Raw genomic sequence first — 12,791 nt, 5'->3', positions numbered from 1 at the left:
TCGATCATGCCGGACTCAGCACTGGTTCCTTCACACAAGTGGGTCGTCTATCGAGGAACGGTCTTATTTTCTGTCCTTGCATGTATTTGCCCATAGGTTGCTGGCCATTACACTCGTTGGATGCCATTTTACTTGCCGTGGTCATAGGCCAGTTGTCATCGTCGGCTATGACAGCGCCAACTCGTAGCTCGCAGGCACATCATCATCGTCGTCGCCGTTGTCCTCATCGGCGATGATGCCGACCGCGATAGCAGCCATAGCGAATCCTCTGGAGGGAGACGCAACAGATGGCTATCATTTATGCCGGTCTGGCGGCTGTGGAGTGATGATAATAATCATATTTTCAGTATTAACATACGACGGTACAGTCGGCCAGCGATTGTGCCGCTGATAGCGGTAATGATTCTCAGCGTGAATGAGAGTCACCTGCGTTGTTATCGTCTTCTGATTCGCTTCATAGTAACGTCGGTAATTATTAATACTGTCAAAGATCATTATAGTTATATGTTCAGTATAACGACGCGGTACATAGGTTAATTTTAGAGGTCCAGCTATCAAATGAGGTAGTTGTTGTTGCTGGCACGATCTGTTGCGCTGTTGTCGACGTCTAACGCCAATGGGTATTAGCCAACCGTAGTACAGCTCGACATGTGGCTATCTTCTATCAGTCACTCAATTCGAACGGGGCGTCAACGTAAATGGTCCTCAAGCTACTCAATGAACAAACGTTCGTTTCGAACGTATCGGACGGCCATAAGGGTTCCTATGTTTTGCTGTATGAAAAACGATTGAGACAGACAAGAAGTCTACCCTTTAAAAACATTGAAAGAGTACCAGACGTCGAGCCACTATCGTGTAGGTCATCTTGCACCCATAATCCGACAATTGTCGCTCATCTACCAAAACGTATTTTCCTTCGGCGTACGGCTCATCGTCGGCTGAAATACACAGTGAATTTATATAGCGTATTTGTTTTTACTTGTACGCCTGATGCAGAATTTTATTACCGAAGTGCAGTTCATCCGCAACTACGCGTTGATAGGACTACGCCAAACTTTGCTAGGTGGTGGCGACGTGGCATAGATGGGTTAAACGCATTTTTTTGAGTACTTTGCCATGGTGGCCATAAACATAAACCATCGCTAGTTCAAATTTAAGCGCTAGCAAATGCTTACCATGGCGGCATATTATTGCCACACCGCTTGTTGGAGAAAAGCCAGACGAATCTAATAACAATGCTCTCCTAGCTAACTGAAAACGTGAGCTATGTGGGCTTTTCTCGTGTCTTATTGATGACATTCACTAAAAAATTTGATTTGGCAGGCACCGGTGCGGGGCGATGGTACTGGTAAACGAGGACATTCACAGGTCCGACCGCAGACTACTGAGGAACGAAGATGACATGGAAATTGTATGAATAGATAGAATCTGCACGTATGCAGATATGTACCATATGCATTTGTTTTCATACATACCGTTTTACAGCTCGGGTCTTTTCATTTTGTTCGTCAGCCCGCCCTGGGCATCGAGCACGTTCAAGTTAACGTATAGTCTATTATTGACTGTATGATACAACGGGTGGTTAGTACTTGTCCTACGCTGTGTCATAGAACTTGGAACCAACGCAAAGTAGTATCACCGACCAGAGCGTCAGCTTTGTATGCGAGCATCTGTCGTACGTAGAGGAGGCGTTTAGGCCTGCGCAAGTTTAGTCCTCTGTTAACCGGCAGGGCCGATTCTAGACAGGCTGCTATCTGATGCGACGCAAGCTTATCAGAACTAACTTACACACATATAGAATGCATTATTCTACGCAAAATCAAAATCTTATGTTGCCTTTTCTGGACAGGGACGCCTATACTGTCCTATAGGGGGCGTAGAATGCAAGTTATTTTAGAATCCTCTATAATAGGTTTCTAGCTTGAGCAAGGAACATGATGCGCAATAGATCATGCTAGGTGCGAGATAAACGCTGACAGTTTTATTACTCGTCGAGAGAAGGATCAAGTCGACATTTAGATACATTTTTACTCTCTATTCGAAGCCGCTTCCGTTCAGAAGAATGCAAGACCGAACATGAAGCCGAGAGAGAGCGAGAGAGAGAAAGAAGCATCGAGCAAAGGATCGCCGACAGTTTTATCCGACCGTCCAACGTCCGGATCACTTCCCTCACTTTTTTGTTAGGTCATCTCTATATGAAAATTACGCTTTTAGAAAAGGAGATCTTCTCAGCCAAGCAGGCAGCTAGTCAGGCCTTTTTTGCGTCTTCATCTCACATTCTATCATACAATACATTGCTCGGCACAGACGTCGAGCGTCGTAACCGACGCGGTGCCGCTGTCGTCGTCGTCGTCGTCGTTATGGGCATTTCAAACGACATAAGGTGGTGTGAGAATCAGGCAAATGAAACGAATTCAGCTCAAGTGAAGGCTGGTAAAGAGAAAAGGCTGTGACGGCGATGATACTCATGATGATGCCGACGATGATACAGCGAAAATAATCGTTCTACTTGCCCTAAAAAAGCGTAAGGTGAAAGATATGAAACTACATGATGACTCTATCAGACGAGATGCTTGACGTTGTCCAATTGGGGAGCGCCATAACGCCGGCAATAGCAGCAGCAACAACGATAACTACTACGGAAACGCGGCTGATGAAACCGATAGCTACATAAATGGCGTGTTGCAATGTTTGTGGCACGATGTCGATTGCGGCCTTGTTTAAAGTAACAGCGGCGACAACAGGCTGCCGATCTTGGCATTACCAACACGTAGTGGAAAGTGGCCGCTGTTCTCGTAAGCAGAACATCAAGCTACCTGTCTTCATATTATACGTGACCAACTCTCACGCCTTGCTTGCCCCATTTCTGTGCATGCATCCGCCTGGGTGTCTTTGTGGGCGTGGGCGCGTTTGTGGCGCCAACTCTTTATGCCGATACAATCAACCGAAGCGAAATGTAAAATCTTGTCATATACGGAAAAAGTACAAAAATAACATTGGCGACAACAGTGCCGCTTTTGCAGGTTGGGAGCTGTTTTGTATGGCTGCTATACTATATGGGACCACGTACATACCAATATGTGCGGGTATATCCGAAGACTACTGCTGCCCATTAAGACAAGTATTTTTGTATCTTATGTCATTGCAATATTGCTCTACTGTTTCGTTTGCTGTCGTAAATTGACATTTGGCTGGCTATCGTCGTTTGTGAGTAAGCTAGCGTTATGCATAAAACTTATAGTAAAACAAAGGCGGGCATAGTCGCCTTGTGCGACGAGCTCTCTCAGGATTCAGAAGATTTTCGCTTATTCTTTTCCCGTTCTTGGACCGTACTAGCTTGTGGATGTGTCAGCAATTTTTGCTGGCTACACGTTTAACGGTGTAATACTAATCAGAGTATTGCGAGATGTCCCTTTGATTTGTATAGAGACGCAAGCACTGAGAGAATATCTGAGCAGTTGGCACATCGTTCCATATTTGCTTCAGCTCAACCGATCGAGCATTTTTGCCGTTATCGGCCATTGGGCAAGTATAGTTTGAACTAATCTGCTGATGTACGTTCCGCCAGTTATCCACACGTCTGACGTCTGTCGGCTGCCTGGTAACTTGGCAGGGCAGATCGTTGAACAGAAACAGCAAGCTGGTCCTCGTCATACGTATTACTCTCATGCTCGTTCGACTCGCGTGCGCTACCTTTTCTGGATAAGTATGCACAACTCAGCGTCCTCTCGATAAATAAGTACGAACGCACATAAGCGCAGGACGCTACCACACTAATTAAAGTCACTATTATCAGCTGCTGCTGCTACTGTTGCGACGAAGCTGTTCTTTGGTAAATTTTGAACCGTGGTTAGGGATACGGCGATCCGGGAAGCAGTGGAATCTGTCGCCGCTTCCAGCCACCAGCGATCTCTACTCTTTTTGTCTCTTCGTATCCATCACGTTTGTCCCAGTGCGCTCGTTCTCCATCGTGTCGTATCGATCTCCTTTACCTAGTCCATATGCTGCCAGCCTGCTGGTCAATCAATTGACGATGAGGATGCGTTCATCAACTGAGTTCAGCTGAACTTTTCTCGGCCCCGCGCGGGCGCCGGTGTCATGAGTGGCAAGCGTCTTGTGGCGAACGCGGTAAATTTAGTGAGTGATGTCTATAGAAGTGGGCATTCAATTTTCAATATAGACGGAGGCAGCGGGAAAAGCTGATCGCGGTCTTCGAAGGGAACGCCCGAGTTTGGTGCAAGTTCGAATTAATGGGTTTCAATGTTGCCCTTGAGGACTGTCCATCGAAACAGCCGGCAGTTGGAAGTGTAAGGGAACCTGATCTGCTATGGCATCTACCATCACGCCACTGCTGCTGTTATCGTTGCTCAAGCACTTCATAACCACTAGTATTATATAGATACAGATTTGGCTGCATCGGCAGGCAAGCTAAAAGTCTTCGTCCCACGCGATTATTTCAACGAAGATTATCCGTGCAATGTCTTCTTTATAATGCTCTAGCGTTGCTTTGTTGTCGTCGCTTGGCTTGTCAATTTGCATTTTCGAGACACGAAGAGAAAGGTATCTGGGGGCGCAAACGACGTCAGTTTTCATCGCGTGCGTACCAACGTGTACCTTCATGAAGCTGAAAAGTCGCCGTACGTGGCTGCCTAAAAAGGCATATATATATATATATATATATACATATGAGAGAGAGAGAGACATTAATTATGCCAACATGCAACTGGCTAAATGGCGACATGTACGTGTTTGTATGCGTCACTCTCGAGATTTCAATTGTCCTTTGTGACAAGTTTTTTTTTTGTTCTGAGTTAAGGCAAACATCTGTGGAAGGGTTTAGGCGTATCTGATTGCTACTCAAGATATGAAGTTAGTTGGTGCTGGACCTTGATTTGATGAAATCGAGCGATAACTTTGTACTGATGTTAACGTGTCAGCTTGAGAGCTCGGTTAACGTGTGATTAACAACACGGGGACTCTTAGCTGGCCGTTTGCGCCTCATGCGTGCAATTGCATTACTTATTTCCGCTTACCTCTGTATATGATTACTCTACTACATGAAAGGTAATAGATAGGTGATGGTGTTCGCAAGTCGCTCAAGCGAGACATATTATCACCAGTCTATTAGAAATCAAGATCCGTCCTATGGGGGAACTGCGCAGCGAATTACACGCTCAGTTAGAAGGTGACTCTATTTTGATTAATAATAGCAGACAGTTGTGTTATTTTGCTCCACAACAAACTCGTTTCGTAGAAATCGTTTCATCATACCTGATAACGTGCGGGGCACACACACAACGCCTGCATACTTTTTCTGTTTCTTCTGCTCGCCGTATTCGTGTGTAGGTGATGGATTTAATCACCATGATTTGCCGATAAAAACGTTCCACGGAGACATGAAGAACGAAGACAAAGAGAGCTGTGCCGCTGACAATTCGTAATAGCTCTACGCCGTTGCATTTTGTAAGGATAAAGAACAGTAATATTACGCAGTTTACGCCCTTAGAGGAGTATTCAAAAATATAAATGTTACTGTTGTTGCTATTGCATCGGACATAGCGTACGTCCGATGTATAGCCCGATAGAAGGCATTGGTCAGTAACACACGGATCATAAACATCTAGCGTCACATTTACATGCGTTTATCAATAGGATTTTTAGTCCGACTACGGTCGCTAATTTAAGCCGTAGTCAGCTTACCCTTTATCTACCCCAGGTCGTCCCGGTCTAAGTATTTAAAAATACATGTACTGGTTTAGTCTCTCGGGGTTCATTGTCCACTTCGTATAAATTAGGGTCGTGTTCGCCTTCACTCCCAGTCTCCTCGAGTAGTGTTCCTGCCGCTCAATGGTTTCAAAACTACCTGACTCCAGCCTGGAAAATCTGCCCCGGTACGCTTACCTCGTATGGGATGTTTAGATCTATAGGTAGTCAAGGCGTCCCAGTAGGGTAAATATTGCCCCGAGAAAATGCCTGAACTCTATTCACATCAGAAGGCGGGTATCACGGCTGTTTTCCCAGCACAACAGTCACTTTTGACTGGGCAAAGGTTCTCACTCGATGAAATAGGCCTGAAAAGCAGGCAAAGAAAGAGAGTGACAAATGATATGTTTCCATTGAAAAAGAGAATTCCAGGTACCTAGTTGACTTTGCCAGCAGTGCCATTATAAATTCCTTACAAGCATTTTTGTGTCTGCGTTGTTTTTGTATTTGGGGTTGATGTTTATTCACCTCGCTGATGAGTCCGCTGATTTAGCTGCTGGAATTTGTTTGTGTGAGCAGAACAATATAATGCGGTCAAAAGCGCAACGGTGAGATATTGTTACAATTTATTGGCTTTACAGCCGCTACTGGGTAATACGATTCTAGGGGATTATGGCAGCTGGCGATCTTGCAGAAGCAGACAAAGAGAAATAGCTGCCAGTTTAACGTTCGATTGCCGACTATAAGGAGCAACAGTGTGAGGATCTGCATTTTAATGGTAACGCGGGGCATAAAATTTGGAAGTGCCGATGACCACGACTGCGAAAAACAGGAGTATGATTCAGGTTATAGTCAGCCGACTTAGCGCTTATTTCTGTTCTAGTCCAATTAGTTGGTCCGGACACGACCAGTTAGATTTAAAACTACTCCCAAGAAGAGCAATTCGTTTTTAGCAAGCGTAAGGTACCCGGTTCGTTATGTAGAGCGAACGAGGGGATAGTATGTCGTGTGCACATATAATTGTTGACATGCTTACGTGAAGCCTGTGACTTAGTGCCAGTAAACCTTAAAATGCGAACATTCCTAGTGAAGCTAGCAGGCCACGTGATCAAATGGATTAATACACACGATTGCGGCAACACATGCTCAATAGCTCAGCATTGTTACTGCCTCTGTGGGTAGGTATTATCATTGCTTTGTCAATTGGCACGAACAGGACGTTTCGTGGAAAATGACCCCATAAATCTCTGGCAACTTTCCATATTTGTGTATTTATCTTTTTGTAAAAGAGGAACCAACCAGTAGGAAACAATGACAATCCCATAAGCGGATTGATTTATCCGTTATGCGGTCTTTAATTTCTTTTGGTTTTTGATGAAGTACATCGAGGTTCCTATACAAATTATGATAATGAAGTCAACCATACCTGAGGGCACGACTGACCACCATGTGATTTCTGATAGCGATCATTTTCCTGTTTTCTGTAGAACTGCGGTAGCGGTGTCACCCTTTGTACAGCCGGAAGTTACACAGATCGAACTTGTATGACAAAACACTATTTATTCAACTTGTGTAACGTTGCTACGTAATTGCTACAGAAACAGGCGCTCCACAGACTACTACGTCCGATAGCCAATGGATAGTATAACTAAGCCAAGAAGAGGCAAGAAGCTCGGGCAAAATCGGATAGGGAATCGGATAGCAGTACGGGGGAAAACAACAGAGATGAAACCAAGTTTAGGAGAACTAACTGTTAACTAATGACTATTATGATGTTTGTTGATAATCGCTTGATATACTTAATCTCGTCCAAATGAAATCACCCTCAACCGTTGCCCCACTAATACGTTTCCTCTGCTTCTACCTGTAGCACTAATTTATCTCTATGTCCGGATGGTCAAGTTGGTCCAGTGCTGAAGAGCAGCGATGTCTTCATTTCGATCATTACGTCATGTTGTGTCATTTCTTATGCTGCTGTTGGTACTGCAAGTATAGCTCACTGTATTATTGGACACGTAGGTGGGTTAGCAAGCCACAGCGAAAAACGGCATAGCTACAATGAGCGAATTAAGATGTGTGCTTGTTCGATAGAACTCATTACATCGTCCATCTTCAATATGAGGCCCTCTTCAATTGAGTAGGCTTATTGATACTACGGTCTCGAGTTGGCTGTACTCGAAGGACAATTCGCTTTTGAAGAGTTTCTGTCTGTCTGTCTGTCTGTCTCTCGTTTGCCTTTGAAGCACTTTGCCTCTGTCCATACGTAGACGTCAAGGGCTAAAGATAATGGTGCCAATGTTCCTAGCAATGGCTTCTTCCTTGTTAGCGATCGCGTAAACATTGATATTATAATTATAGCCTAAATGCGGTACGGGCGAGCCGCATCTGGTTTTCATTTTGTCCGCCTCTGAAATTAATCAGTTTGTCAGCAGATCGATGGCACTTCTAAGGAGAGCTACAACACGGTTCATTCTCTTTCACTCACAGACGGCACGTTGTCGCCATAAAAAACAACCGTCATTGTTGTCCTTTTAATACATGTTATATATTTGTTGCTACAAACCGCTACTTCTGTGCGTGTCATTACCGGCGTCATGTTGAGCGATGGGTAGGTAAACGATCATGGCCAGCAACAGGAGCAATAACACCGTCATCATTTCGGGCGTCGCCGCGCAGTCTGGCAGCAACGAATGGAACCAACGTAGGGCAAACGTATGGAAACGGATGGGCGGTCGCGGGGGGGCAAAACGGCGCGTTTTCCACTGCTTGTCGCTAGCAACACTGGAAGCAATTGCAGTTCTCTTACCAGAGTTGCTCCGCACATACAAGCGCATATGTATACTTATGTATATTTATGCAATGTATTTGCGTATGCGATATGTATGTGTATCGCAAAAACGCTGTGATAAAGTACAAGCGTCAAACGACGGAAACTAAAAAGGCAAAGGAGAACACGCATATACAGAAGAATATCTAGCACAAATATGTCAATTGTTTATCGTTCGGAAGAAAGGTACTGCCAGTTGACGCAAAGGTAATAACTGGTCGCCGGTCGAAACGGTGATATAACGAAGAAGGCTGTAACTCTCCAGGGTAAACTAGAACTTGCAGGCCACTGCTGTGCGTTTTGAAATGTTGTTTGATAGTGATGCGCAGGGGTGAGTTTGGATGCAAAGTATCCGTGTAAGTAACACCAACTAACTATGATGCAAGCACCCCAAGCGGAAAAATAAGACGCATAAAGTCTAAGCGAAGCGTATTAAATCTAGCACGAAAAAGCAAAGCAACAACAGGGGGATATAACCCACAACAAAAGAGCAGCCATTAGTTATTGAGGCGTCGACTCTGCAGCTGCGTAACGGTACCCGATCAAATAGACTAGATGGGTAAATAGCTTACGTTCTGGCCGGTACTGACTGTATAAAGAATTGACAGAAAAGGCCAGAAACGCGTGGGCAGAAGTGAATGAGTGGACGGACGAAAAGGGGGCAGCAAGATAGAACGATAGAAGGGGAGCAATCAAATTTCTTTTCCGGCGTTCGAAAACGATCGCAAAAGTGCACGAAGAGATGAGCAAGTAACCAAAGGCCAAAAGGAAAGAATCAAGCTGTCTGGCATTTTGGGTTTAAGAGATAGAGAAAGAAAAATAAGTAGAAAAGATGACCGCATTCGATGAAAAAAGCCAACTGAAGAAAAGTGTTCGAGGAGCTAAGCGTTGCGAGCAGGAAATAGAATGGGTGAGGTATGAACGTCCAAAGCGCTGCTCGTCTGGGAACAGACACTCCGATGGAGTGTCACTTCCACCAACTTCACCAGCTGTCTTACCGCTGACGGGATGGTCTGTGGTGATGAACTGTTTCGCCATCATGAGTTAACCTCTTGGCAGAAAAACCAAAAGAATACGTGTAAGAAGAAGGGGTAAACGCATCACACAGCGAGGCAAAGGGGGCTCTGGTGTTTATGTAGCTTCGTGTTTTTTTTTGCTTCTCTCCTCTGCTTTTGTTAACTCCGATCGGTTAAGCTTCAGGGAGTAGCATGGAGAACTTTTCGGTAAGTCTCTGCACTGCGATCCAGCCTTTTGCGTCTCCTTTACTACCTGCCTCTCTCATTGTCAGTAGCATATTCCTTACATCAGCTTACTTTGGATAGGTCGTCACATTCATGAGAGTGATATGGAGTTGGTCGAATTCATAATCGCCACCGAAACATCATGATAGAGCAGATGGCATACGACACACACAATTACCCTGTTGTTACATGGAGAGATATGCAAATATTCATATTCTATATGGACGTGTACAGACAACTATTTCACATGTCATTACACTGATGAAGTATATGTAAACCTGCAAAAACGCCGAAGAGCACTACCAAATGATGCTTCTTTGTATGTCTGTGCTAAACCAGCTGCTCCTGGGCAATAGGCAGTTGAATAGCAATTATACGTGGAAGTCGGACTCATGTAGTTTTCGACAAGTACTCGACGCTTATGGTGGTACTGATTCATGAACGTTGATTTTAATGACTTTTTGATGGATTCCAGGTGAGTTCTTCTTGGCGTAACTACTACCACTGGCAACAAACCAGCCAACGGTGTTAAGACGACTTTGGCATCTACATGGACATCGTCCCCGTCTTTTTTTTGTTATCATTGCAATCTTTCGCTGCCGCTGTCATCTTCGTCCACCCGAAACCGAAGCAATGCGAAGCAACGAATGTGAGCGTGACTCGATCCTCCTACGCGAGGTAATGTCACCGTGGTGGTGACTTCGAAGAATACTGTTACGAGCAGTGACGGCGGGGTAGGAAAATCACCATCAGTAGTTGGGGAACCAGATAGGAGTAGCATCGCTACTAAACAGAAGAGCTGTAGCAGCGCTGAGATATCGCTAACGCAAACAGGCCACTATCTGCAACTCCGCCGCCGTAGCCCCATGATAGCAGCCAGGTCGACTCCGCAGAAGTGGTAGCAATAGCAGCACAATTAACAGTAACGGCGCGTATTTACAATCTCCGGGCGAGCAGATCGAGTCATCTGAAGGATCCGAGAGATCCACGAACATCACTGAGTGGTCCCTGGCACAACTCACAACAACTTGGACTACTGCTGTTACCATCTTCGGGGGCGTTGCAGCGCATGTCAGAGGCTAGTCACGATGATCTGATCGAAACCATCGAAGTCGTACGCAAACTTATGCTCGTACTTGAACAGCTCGTAAGAGCAATATCTCACGCATCAGTCCGTGTCGTTCATCGTTGTTCTGTTCTCGTTTACGTCGTCGTTGTCACTCCCTTCGTCTCGACGACAAATAGTGAAGGGTGAGGAAAAGCGGGGGAGCGCGTTACGTTTTCCAGCGAGAATCGCGATTCTCTATTTACTCCGCTGTCGTTTCTTCAAGCCGCCACCGCCGCCAACCTTTTCCTAGACGGCATGAGGGCCCAAGGCGATAGTTTCAGATGAAGTGTCAGCGCCCTGCTGTCACCCATAAACTCAGAACATGAACTCTGAAAACATGACAAAAGGGGAATTAGGGAGCAGTAGGCGGCGTAAGTGGGAGTTAGTTCTTTCAAACCCTTCGGTGTGCCAGTCATCCTCTTTTCCTGTTTGGAAGATTCTGTTCCCGTTGAGGCTGCTATTATTGCCACTTGTTGAGCTATTCAGCACCTTTCTGCTGTTGCAACGGATAGACTTGTTCCTTTCCGTTTTTAGATTGGTAATTATTTGTTACAGTTAGCGGGCCCTCGACCAGAGAGGCAGGTAACTGGGTGGTGCTGTGACTGCAAACGTAAATAATTCTAAGATAGAGCCAAAAAATATGTCCATTACAAGCAAATAAGTATGCACATCAGCATAATGCACACCAAGGAAATGATCAACTTGGAATATTTGAACGAAAGAGGAACGCCTCCCTTCTAGGTGAGTTCTTACGGCATTAGTTAGCTTTTGTTGTTTTATCGTTATCTAATAGAGTTCGTTAGTGTATTCCGGCGGGAAGCTGAAAGTATATGAACCAAAGGGGAGGTGATTATGCCCATTCGCCGATTTTTTTAGAGATCACACAAGAACAAGTCAACCGAATGAGCCGAGTGAATAGCAGCAATATGTCACAAGGCCAAGGAAAGGCACAAACACATAACATAAGTCACCGAAGGCGACTAGGATGCAGACAAGTTGATAGCAAATAAATACTGGCGAGATGGGTCTGTTAATCGCTTGTTTCGTTCGATTTAAGTGATGCGCACTGCTGATTCTGCGAATCAGGCTTTGTTTTTATTGTTGCTTTGTAAGGCCAATCAAGGCAAGGCAGCCCAACTTTTAAACGTATGAGTCAGCATATTATATAAAGTAAAAAAAAAGACGGTCTCGGTGTTCACGTGATATTTTAGACGTCTATATGGCGATACCTGGTTGCTGGGAGCAAAAACGACAAGATCAGCGGGCCATGTGCAACAGACAGCAGTTTGAAAATATTTTTAAGATTTTCGATGTATATCGTGTTCCCATTTGCTTGTCAGTTCCACGGTACCTCATCCCTGTGTATTTCAAAATCATTCGTTAAAACTGAGAACTTGATTTTCAATCTTCCCGGGTGGACCAATAAAATCGTTTGTATCGAACGAATAAAAAGAAGCACGATACCATACCGACCAATTCTTTACTGTTTCTGCTTCTACAATTGACAACGAGAGCGCTGCCAGCGATAACGACGTTACCTTTTCATCTAAAACTGAAGAAACAGTTCTTTACTGAGATCAAATAAAAAGCTGGCCAAATTAAGCTATCATTGTCAATTATAGGGATGCCTGTGTGTGTGTGTGTGGGGGGGGGGGGGTATCAAGGGAAGTATCTTAAAGCGAGTTGGACTATTTCGAGGGTTCAGGAAAACGTACAAAAATTTAATCGCAATATGAATGCAAACAAAATTGGTCCTCTTTCTAGGTTCGGGTCAGCTTTCGGCCTTCGTCTCCAACCTACCCTAAGGCATCTTGGGGACAGAAGCGAACGCCTAATAAACGTTCGTGAATTGGTTCAGCTTTCAGTCGACGTGAAAGAGAAAATTGAGACATGAATGAAAGAGAAAAAAAAA

At 44.8% G+C, this 12,791-nt stretch overlaps 1 protein-coding gene and 1 long non-coding RNA gene across 5 annotated transcripts in view; both read left to right on the top strand.

Moving 5' to 3' along the window:
* The window catches only part of LOC111255035 (uncharacterized), a 564,494-nt gene that overhangs the window by 372,376 nt on the left and 179,327 nt on the right, over positions 1 to 12,791 (top strand). The window lies entirely within an intron of this gene.
* The window catches only part of LOC147754479 (uncharacterized), a 34,302-nt gene continuing 31,967 nt past the window's right edge, over positions 10,457 to 12,791 (top strand). Inside the window, exon 1 of the long non-coding RNA XR_015316778.1 lies at positions 10,457 to 11,620. This is a non-coding gene — a long non-coding RNA (uncharacterized LOC147754479). The remainder of the gene's footprint in view (positions 11,621 to 12,791) is intronic.

This window comes from Varroa destructor, unplaced genomic scaffold (assembly GCF_002443255.2).
Source record: "Varroa destructor unplaced genomic scaffold, Vdes_3.0 BEIS01000007.1, whole genome shotgun sequence".
NCBI lineage: Eukaryota > Metazoa > Arthropoda > Arachnida > Mesostigmata > Varroidae > Varroa > Varroa destructor.
This window is presented reverse-complemented; position numbering and strand designations above follow the sequence as displayed.